Source organism: Protopterus annectens, chromosome 7.part0 (genome assembly GCF_019279795.1).
Source record: "Protopterus annectens isolate FY-2018-M chromosome 7.part0, PAN1.0, whole genome shotgun sequence".
Classification (NCBI taxonomy): domain Eukaryota; kingdom Metazoa; phylum Chordata; order Ceratodontiformes; family Protopteridae; genus Protopterus; species Protopterus annectens.
This window is the reverse complement of record NC_056739.1, coordinates 1,176,782,478-1,176,792,893: the sequence shown is the minus strand read 5'-3', so window position 1 is coordinate 1,176,792,893 and position 10,416 is coordinate 1,176,782,478.

The window sequence follows — 10,416 nt, the reverse complement described above, 5'->3', positions numbered from 1 at the left end:
GGAAGATCATGCCTGTTAAACCTGGTGGACTTCTTTGAGACACTCACCAAGGCCCTGGATGAGGGGAAATCTGTGCATACAGCCTACCTAGACTTAGTCAAGGCTTTTGACACTATCCCCCACTCAGGCATCATTGACAAACTCACCCAGCTAGGTTTCAACCCTTATATTGTTAGATGGGTCACTAATTGTCTCACTGATAGAACCCATAGCCAAATAGGGGAATCTACCTCCAATAGCAGACCTGTAACCAATGGTGTCCCACAGGGATCAGTCCTGGGACCTCTACAGTTTGGAATCTAGTTCTCTGAAGTACAAGTAAAAAGTAAAGGTCTGTGACTGACAAAGTTTGCTGATGACGGCAAACTGGGAGCGGTGACAGAATCTCCAAATGATGTCAACATGCTACAAGAGGGTCTTAAACAAATGATTAGTGCCAAATTCATAGCCTTAAACTCAATGCAAAAAATGTATTATCATCCTTTTTAGTAAATGCGATGTTCCTGCTAACTAACACATCAATAACAACACCCTAAGTACGCACTCAGTGGTGAGAGACATGGGCACACAGGTTGACAGCAACCTTACCTTTGATCACCATGTCTCCACAGTGGTAAGAGTAGCATTCTATATTGCTCATTTCATAAATAAGGGCATTGCATCCAGGAAAAAAAGAAGTTATAATCTCTGTACTATTCCCTCATCAGGCCACAACAATTGGAGAGACCACAAAGGTTCCTCACAAGGAAAATTGAAGGTGTTCAGCATCTGCCCTATGTTGATCATTTGAAATCACTGTCACTTTATTCTGTTTCATTCAGACTACTCAGGGGTGATCTATGCCTTACATATAAGGCAATCTTTGACCCTGCTTTACTGGAAATGCTGCATTTCCACAAGTCAAATGGTACACGGGTTACTCGCTCAAAAGATCTTAGCCTGGTATGTGACATTAATGGAACCTGCTGGAGGGACAGATTTGTCTCCCAGAGGTTACCATGCCTTTAGAACAGACTTCCACTTCATGTCAAACAGAACACTTCATTGGCCCTCTTCAAATGCAATCTGGATGATTGGATGGGTAACCATAAATTCACCCCAGAGGTTCCACCTGTGTTTCTCCTGGACAGGGGCAATTGGTGCTGATTGTGGAATTAGCCTAGTAACTTCCTACGATCCTATGATCTTCAAACATATTCTCTTACTTAAGATGGATCAGCTTAGTCCCATTTTACTATGTCTTTTATTCTTTATTTCCTTTTTTTGTATGTTTACTTATAACATGATTAATCAAAGATTTTATGAAATGATAATTATTTATATGAATGCTTTTGGTTGTCCATGTTTGTTTATCAGTTGTTTAGTTTAAATGATTTTTATGTGTGTTTTTTGTGATATTATATTTTCATTATTTTACTGTTTCAATTTATCATTGTACTAAAATTATTTACATATTTATATTTTTGCCAGGCAATATTTAGTTAGAAACAATCACGTTTTTCTCAAAGTTGGGCATAGTGTTTAGGTGAAATTTATTTGGTTTTAAAAGGAATGTGTTGACAGTATTGTTCACATGTATACCCCTTTAGGAATGTTTTAACTAATTTGTTAATTGATTAACTGGTTCACCAATAGGAATTAGGATGGGATTTACAAAAATGATTTAAATAGTTCACTGTTTAATTAATTGGATACTCTGATGAAGTCCTGATATTAGTTGAATGAAAGCACTAAGTTTTTTTCACAATAAACAATTTTTTAGTAAGTTGTTGGATTTTAACTTTGTTCCACATTGGTGATCTTTGTTTGGATGTGACATTGAGTGAGTGGAAAAATCTATTTCAACCCAGGGCCAATCATGGCAATCTAAGTCTTTGGATCAGAAACCCTCAACTTCTACTTTTAACTCATCAAAACTGAAACTATTGGCTTTGGCTTTGCATACCTCCAAACCCCGGGAGAAGTCCAAACCCGCTAAGGCCCTTAAACCTATTATGTTGCAGCCTTCCTCTTCAAGTCCTTTATCTGAACAACTGAACAAGGAAGAAAATGCAACAAAGATTATTTCAATGTTGTTGGATTAAAGTCTTCAGTACTATATCTCCCTACATTGAGTAGCTTAGCAGATAGGTGTCTATAATCATGACCAAAAAACTGGCTTCTCAGACAGTTTTTCCTGTGCCATTCTTCTCTTATTTTGATGACTACTACTACAGGTTTGTGGATACTCTTTTAAGAGAAAAGAAAAAAATGTTCTGCTCCTTCCTCATCTAGTTCCATGAGGGATCTTGGTGGTTCAGATGCCTTCTTCCCATACTTTGGTTTCATAGCTTGTTGGCATCATCACTTATAGCGTCAGTGCCAGAGCCTTTTTCAGTATTTAGTCCCACACCCTTATCAGTACAAAGTGTTGCATTATCATCTTTTCCTTGAGCATCAGTGGTTTCATCAGCTTTGATTTGGGTGCTGCTAGACCTGTCATTCCTGATGCACAACTAAACCAGCCATCACCAAGTGAAGCACAGCTCACATCTGAAGTTGCACCTGAGCACAATTGTTACTTGGCCTCATCTCCACAGAACTGATTTAGCTCTGTAAAGAACTAAATGTATTTGACAATACAGTACTTCAACATGGTCCCGTACAATTGAACCAGCCATCACCTAATGAAGCTCAGCTCGCATCTGAAGGATCATCCAAGCACAGTTGTTACTTTCAGCCCTTGGCTTCATCTCCATAGAGCTGATTTAATTGTGTAAAGACTTGATTGTGTATGGCAGTGTGAACAGAGTTTCTGTTTGTTACCCTATTACTAGAAACAATTCTTTAAAAAAAAATAGAATAGCAACTCAGTACTAAATGCCATTGTCAGATGGAGCCAGCAAACAACATCTCCCTCCAAGAATCTCAAGGACCTGTACATTATACTCTATTTTCCTCCACCTGGAAGTCTTCACAGCAAGGTCTGTACTGCCACTACTGGCCGACTGATCCACTGTATTGTGAAACAAAAATTGTTCTTATTCTTGAAAAGGAGTGGCCTCTTCACCCTGACAAAACTGGTGGACCAGCACTTACCATTTTGGAGTCCAGTCTCAGCTCCAACATTGCATAGATTGTTTCTAGAGCACAGAAGTTTTGCATCTTCCCACTGGGGTCTATTGAATTGACTTCTCATTGGACTGTACGACCATTGTGCATTAAAGGCTCCCTATGCCCTTTTTTGCTAGGGACTACTGCATTTGGCTTCCCATTGGTCTCTATGTCCAATGATTCATTAAACAATCCTCAATTTTGCTCTTTACCAAGATTCCAATGGTAACTTGTTTCACAAACATAAGTGCACGCTCATTAATTTGTCAAACTGTCCTCTGTACCAGTAGACAATCTTCTGGGTATCCCAGCAGTATTACTGACAGTAAATGCTAAAATTCTTGTTCTAGTAGTAGTCGCCAATTTGTGAAAACCTACTAAGAAAATAGTCTAGAGCTTATGAGAAGTGACCGAGAAATGAACCTAAATCTTCAATTTCATGCCACCTAAGTTCTGTTCTCCTTAAGCGTCAGAAGCACTGACTTATTCTCTATACAGCCAAATGTATGATATGTTCTATAGCTTTTGTTAAATGTTCTAATTTGCTCTCAGCTTATTTTATTTGTACTTAAATGCTCTGGCTGCCACATTTGTTGAAAATCACTGTAACCTTCTCTGCCATTTATTGTACTTGTTACTAGATTTAAATATTCACTGCTATATGTGGTCAAGTCATGACTGTAAAAAAGCCAACAGACCAGCTGGCCTACCTGATAAACAGCAATAAAAATACATTCTGAGTCCACACAGCTTATTATATTGCCTGCACAACATTAAAAATGTACAACATTAGTCTCCTCAAAATACCTGCAATTGGTTAAGAACAGGTTTTACATATTTAGAAATGTATTTTATATATGTAATTGCATTTTATTAACTGCTTGACAGTGATCCTGAATGATTATTGCTAATATAAACACTAGTGTAATGACCAACAGTGCTTCCTTTGCTGCTTTCTGACCTGTACTCCAAGTCTAAATTGCATGCTAACCTTTCATCCTTTTTTCCATTGTAGTCCTGCCTTCTCTACTGCCTTTCTGCCCTGCACTCAAATTCTGACTCCTGCTACAGTATCCCTTCTGTCTTGTTGCCCTTATATTACCTTGTGTGCTTTCTTTAGTTATTGAACACTCCCTATCTGTCATATTGTTTGTTTCTTTTACCCCACCAACTACCTAGGGCTCTGCTCTTCCAATTTCCTTATAGAACATAGACCTTGTAGTTTTCATCTACTTCTCACCCTATACTATACCAAAAAATCCACTTGCTATTTTCATACTCCAAGTAGACTCTAGAGAATCTTTCCTCAGGTAGACAGCAAATGTCGGAGGTGTGACAGGGGAGAAAGAGGTACTTGAGAAAATATTTTCTGGGAGTGCAGTGGGTAGGCAGACTTTAAATTTCTTGTGGGAGGCACTGTAGGAGAAGCTGGGTGGGCAGATTGGTGTGACGAGGGAGATGATTTTTCTGAGCTATGATACAGAATCAGAATTGCTTAGACATGGTAAGGCCTTGCTGTGTTTAATTATGGTGGCTGTCAACAAAGCAATTACTAGAAAATGGAAATCAAAATATAAACCAACTATATTAAAAGTAGTGAATATAGTAACAGAGATAAAACAACTGGAACTGAGATCTTTAGAAAAGGATAGGAGTAAACTACATAGGAAAAATGGGAATTGTGGGAACAATACATACAGGGGACGAATGAGGTTTAAAAGAAGGCAGGACTTAAATGACCTATGTAATGTTTGACTGAAAATGATTGGGTAGATTATAAGTGATGCATAATGTTTGCAACTGGAAGTGTGTCAGTGTGGTTTGTGACATAAAATGCTTACAACTAGGATTGTGTCAGTGTGGTTTGTTTTCATTTATGTAAATGTATTATTGCTTATGTCGTAAGTGGTGGACCCGCGGTAGTGGTGCTGCGGTAGCATTGTCACCTCACAGTAAGACGCTGTCCAGTTCGATTCTCAGCTAGAGCGTCTTCTGCGTGGAGACATGTGTGAATGGGCGTACCTTTGTTGAAGGTTGTGCGTCAGGGCTGGTAACACAGCACGTAAAAATCAACTACCAATCATTAGCGGACCGGAGTTCTGCTGTGGCGACCCCTAAAAGCCGAAAGACACAACAACTTGTTTAAAAAAAAGTGGCAGGAATTGAATCATTTATGTAATGTTACTTTGGTTATATGATATATAGCAATATATGTGAAGTATATTTGTTAATATTAATTTCTTAATACAGTTTGATTACTTTTGTATAAATGTAAATTTGCTTATGTCACAATTGATAATTCAATGAAAGTGTTTAAAAAAAATCTGCTCCCTTTCATTGCTTTACTTTCACCCATATGTCTTACCTTCCATCCTCTACCCATATTTATTCACTCTGTCATGTACAGTAGAACAAATCACAAAATTCCTGTTTTCCCACTTCCTGTCTTCTACCCTCTCTTATTTTTTACAGCAAAATAATCTGCAAAATTCTGTTTGCCTACTTCACATCTTATATCTGTTCTGCCACCTGCTTTGGAATAAACTGTAGAAATCCTGTTTTTCTACCCATTCAGATTCCCTCTTTGCTGCCTACAATGGACTACTATCATCTGTATTTAGTGGTTACTCTCTAGCCTGTACAGCTCACTGTCCTTTACTCTTGCTTTCCCTCTACCATCACACTTACCATCTGAACTATCTCTGCTGCTGTTAGCCCTCTCCAGTCTCACTGATATTTGATTTCTACATACCATATTGCTTCTATACCTACCATCTGTACCATCTGCTCTGCTGTTTGTCCACTCCATACTCCACCGTGCCTTCTGTTTTCAGTCCCATCCCTTTTTACTTGCTCCTACACCTTTTTTTGCTAAACTCCTTATGCATTCACCTGTTCCTATACCTTTAACAATGCTCCAGCCATATATGTTTGTTCTTGCTCCTTTTCATATGCACTTAAACACAGCATGTTTCCTCCTAGTTGTCCTTTTCCATTACTGCTATTACTGCTGACCACGAATATGGCAGCTCTTTCATGGTTCTCTAGTTCCTGCCCTAACTCTACAGTTTCTGGTCACTCTCATTTTTAAAAGCTAAGGAACAGTCTATCTTTTAAGAAACTGTTTCTTTCATTTCATCCTCAGATTGTTCCTGCCAGTGTCTAACCTGCACCGTTTCCCCATACACCACCCTATCTTATCCCAATGCAACACACACACCCTCTACATTTAAATACTCCATTCCCATCCTTCAATCTCACCATAACCAGTCACACACACGATTAAATCTTGCACTTCAGAGACCCTACCCATTTACCTTATTCCCATCTTCCTTATCTTCCAACTCCTTAACTCAAATTTCCTCCTTCATCTTAAGTAACACCTCTTCTTATACTGTTGACACATTTAGCATCTTTCCATACGCACATATTCCAATCACTTACCCCACTCATTTATAAAAAGGGAGGATTCATACTTCCTCACGCTGCCAGTTTTCCATTGACCCCACAAATTTTCTCACTCCTGCATTTTCCTCTCTAAGATTTAGTCTTGCAAAAAACCCATATTCCTTAAATGTAGCTTGAAACACAAAATGGAATGCAAACATCTGTTTCAATATAACTGTCTCCCACAGCCACTTCACCTGCATAGCGATATACAACTCTGGCACAACTTGCCCCCCCCATAAAATTAATAATTTTCTAATAAACTCACCCCATTATGAATACCACTCCCACCACAAAACACTCCAGTCTACAGCTGTTTAATATAAACCTAAATTAGAAGTATCTGTAATACACTTCCATGAACTTCCATGCATTGCTAGCTCTCCACATCACAGATATTGTTATAGAAACTGAATCTTGGTTAAAACAAGAAATAATATATGACAAGATTGCCCCACCAAGGTATTTCATACTAACACTATACAGAAAAAAGGGGTGTAGCTATAGTCTACAAAATACAGTTGAACTTCCATATTCCTCCTACAGCCCCCCTAAATGCAGTAATGCAGAAATCCTCATCTATTCACTCAAATTTAACTTCCACATATTTATATGTGTACTAGGATTTACATACCACAAGGTAACAATATATAAACAGTTGAAGAACTTCTGTGCTGGTCCACATCTAACATCTCACATACAACAATAATATTAAGTAACCTCAGCATCAACTGGCAGTATATAAATTCAAGCAATCCAAATAATGCCATAAATTAATTTTGATTTACTGAGCTCATTACACTTACTGTTGACTTCCAATATTGAGCTTCCACCTATGCTTATTATGTCTTTGCACCTTTTTTATGACCTAAGAAATGCATTGTCTATTTAACTATGTTTGTAAATGTTGACTGTATGTAAATTTGATTGTGAATTGTAAATTCTGATTGTATGTATATCTATATGTGGAGCTTTTCTTCCCAGGCCTCCACTGAAAATGGCCTCACTTCGGCCTAGTGGACTTTCCTGGTAAACAAATGAAAATAAAATAAAATAAAATAAAATAAATTACTACCTCCAGTCAATACAACAAAAATGGTAAGAGAATCGATGTCAATGATTGGATCCTCACTTTAAGACCAGCTAAGATTATCTCATGTGACTTCCTCTAAGTGACCATTTCCCTATCTACACAATCACAATCGACTCATGTTGACCAGAATTTATCACAGGAATAGTTAAGGTGAGTTGAAATCAAAGAATGAAAATTTAATAATGGTAGCCCAGGATACTGGACTACATTGCTTTACAAAGTCCATTGAACATGTGGGAGAAACATATAAATGTAAGTTCTGTAAAAAATAATTTGAAACAGTTGCAAACCTTGTTGCTGGATGTGATACACTCATGACAGATGGCCTGTACACTGAAAGGCATAATATTGTGGCAAGATTGCTGCACTGGAGATTGTGGAAACACTACAGTATAGAAGCATTGAAAATATGAACCACAAAGTATTATAGAGCATGAAGTATACATTACATGAGATCACCCATTACCACCAATTCAGAAAGTAGATGTGAGAAATCCCACTACAGTTGTCCATGAAAATGATAAAAGTAGCACTGAACATTGAAATTGCTACACCTAGCAATTATAGCGTCTCATGTTATAAAATGTCAGGATTTGCAGGCAGAAATGAGAGGAATGTGGAAGAAAGATACCCAGGTAGTTCCAATAGTAGTAGGAACAATGAGTTTAATAAAAAAAATCTACAGTCATATTTAGATATGTTACCGATACATGTAACTCCATATGAATTGCAGAAGGTGTCAATTCTGGGCACACTGTAGGTGCTGCAAAGAGCACTTTTGGCTAACATGTACTTTTATTGTATCTTGACTTAGGAATGGGGTCAATTCCCCGTCTTGGCAGTAGAAACTCAAAAGATCTGGAGAAATTAAACGGGGATAAAATATTAGAATTTGCAGGCAGAAACAAGAGCAATGTGGAAGAAAGATACACAGGCAGCTCCAATAGTAGCAGGAGCAATGGGTTTAATAAAAAAGAGAATCTACAGTCATATTTAGATATGCTACCGATACTTGTAACTCTGTATGAGTTACAGAATGAGTCAGTTCTGGGCATATTGCTGGTGCTGTGAAGAGCAATTTTAGCTAACGAAAGGTTGAAACAATACTAATTTCATGAACTTTAATTATACCCTGACCTAGGAATGGGGTCCATACCCATCAGACTACAAGAAACCCAAATGATTTGGAGAAATTAAACATGAATACTATAGCTCTATACAAAATTATCTTCATTACAAGCATGTATGCAAGCTAACCTCCTTCAAAAGATAACCATCTCCAGCTTAAAATCATGTGACTGGAACAGTCTGAAAACTGTCCCACTAGATGAGGCCATTCCTGTCCTCAACTCCTCCTTTCCTAACATCTTTGAATAAATATTCTCCTCTTAAGAATAAAATGGCCAATGCCAATACAACTCATTGGATCTCCAAACATACTAAAAAAACTTATCAGAGATATGGACAGAGTATGGAAGATCTGTCTACAATACAAAACTCAATGAAAAGTAAACACTTTCTGACAGTTAAGGACGTCACAATATACATGATCAAATCAGACAAGGGAACTTATTTTATCTATCTATCTATCTATCTATCTATCTATCTATCTATCTATCTATCTATCTATCCCTATCTATCTATCTATCTATCTATCTATCTATCTATCTATCTATCTATCTATTTATCTATCTATCTATATATCCATCCCTAGTTGACCATATTAGACCCACTAGACAAGGGACCTATTTTCAGGGATGACCTGAGGTGGTATATTTACAACTAGGGGAAATTTGGCCAAGGCATCAGGGAACTTCCCCTGCTCTTTGTGGTAGGTGCTACGGGAACTCACTACACCATATTCCAAGACTCAGACAGCAACAACCCTATGCTATAATGAAACTCCATTAAACAAGCATTAAATCCATGCAAAAAGCTCTGCCAACACCTTCCACACATTCTAATTCTAAAAATATTGTCACCCATTTCAACACACTTTCTTACAAGCTGTTACCTGTCTCCTTAATAGCTCAACCTCCTCCTCTCCACTTTCACTCCTTCATAAAAATAATCCGAGCTTGAATTTTCCCTCCAGCATGTTCCTGCTTCATTTATCAAAGAAATACTACTCAACATCTACTACTAACACCTATTACATTAGCTCCAAACAACCTACCATCAGAAGTCCTAGCTTACCCAGTGTCTATTACCATAAACTATTCTATCAAAGAATGCTATGATGCCCTTCATTAGATCACTGTTGTAGTATTGCTTACTAATGGGAGGTATCCTACCAAGAATCCTGTATGTTCAGTCAGTATACCAAAGCTTGCGTGCCTTCCTCTCATAAGGTACATCTGACGTATTACCTATGCATAAAACTTTGTGCTGGAACATTAGGAATGTACAAGTTCAAAGTTCCAAAGAACTTTCTCGATGGCAGTGCATGAAGAAAGAATATGTCCTCACCTTGGTCTGTGAGCTGTATGGCCTCTGTCAGGTTCCACTTATTGTGGCCAGATAAGTATCCCCATTGGGGACCCTTTCTGTTTCACTTAAAATTTTTGAGTGGAATTGTGCTATTTCATATCAGCTAATAGATGGAAATATGACTGCAGCATGCAGCATCCCTATAATGATAGTAATATTATGTGTTTTTTCTCCCTAGGCCAAGAACATAAGTTTAGGGAGTACTCTATTTGTAAATCTTTCATCACAAAAACTATGAGAAGTTGCCTAGCTTCTCCAAAAAATCTAACTTGAGAACCAAAGGCCTAAGGAAC